Genomic DNA, 598 nt, shown 5'->3' on the forward strand with positions numbered 1-598 from the left:
ATCTGTTCTTGTCTGTTCTCATCTCTTCACATTTGTTCTCATCTGTTCTCATCTGTTCACATCTGTTCTTGTCTGTTCTCATTTGTTCACCTGTTCTCGTCTGTTCTCATTTGTTCTCCTCTGTTCACATCTGTTCTTGTCTGTTCTCCTCTGTTCTCATTTGTTCTCCTCTGTTTGCATCTGTTCTCGTCTGTTCACATCTGTTCTCATCTGTTCACATCTGTTCTTGTCTGTTCTCATCTGTTCTCATCAGGTCCGACTGGCTTGTTTGGGGGATTTGGGCAGTCTCGTCATGGGCAAAGCTGCAGCAGACTGGAGGCAAGTTTGGAGTTTTCTCATGTGTAAACTGGAGCCCATGGAGGCAGAAGTCTTACTTTAAAATATGGATTATTTTCAGATACATTCAGTTTTTGTTTGTTTAGGTACCAAGGAGAAGAACGAGGGGTTCAGGCGTACTACAAGTCTTCCTCCAGCCCATGTGTCCACAGCTTTTTAGGGGTTGGGGAGCTGGAGCGGTCCCTGGACACCCTGTGGAACACAGTCCGTCACACATCCAGGACCCACTTGTATAACAAGTCGGTCCGGTCTGTGTGGACAC

Source organism: Nematolebias whitei, chromosome 21, assembly GCF_014905685.2.
Source record: "Nematolebias whitei isolate Nwh7 chromosome 21, NemWhi1, whole genome shotgun sequence".
In the NCBI taxonomy this organism is placed as follows: domain Eukaryota; kingdom Metazoa; phylum Chordata; class Actinopteri; order Cyprinodontiformes; family Rivulidae; genus Nematolebias; species Nematolebias whitei.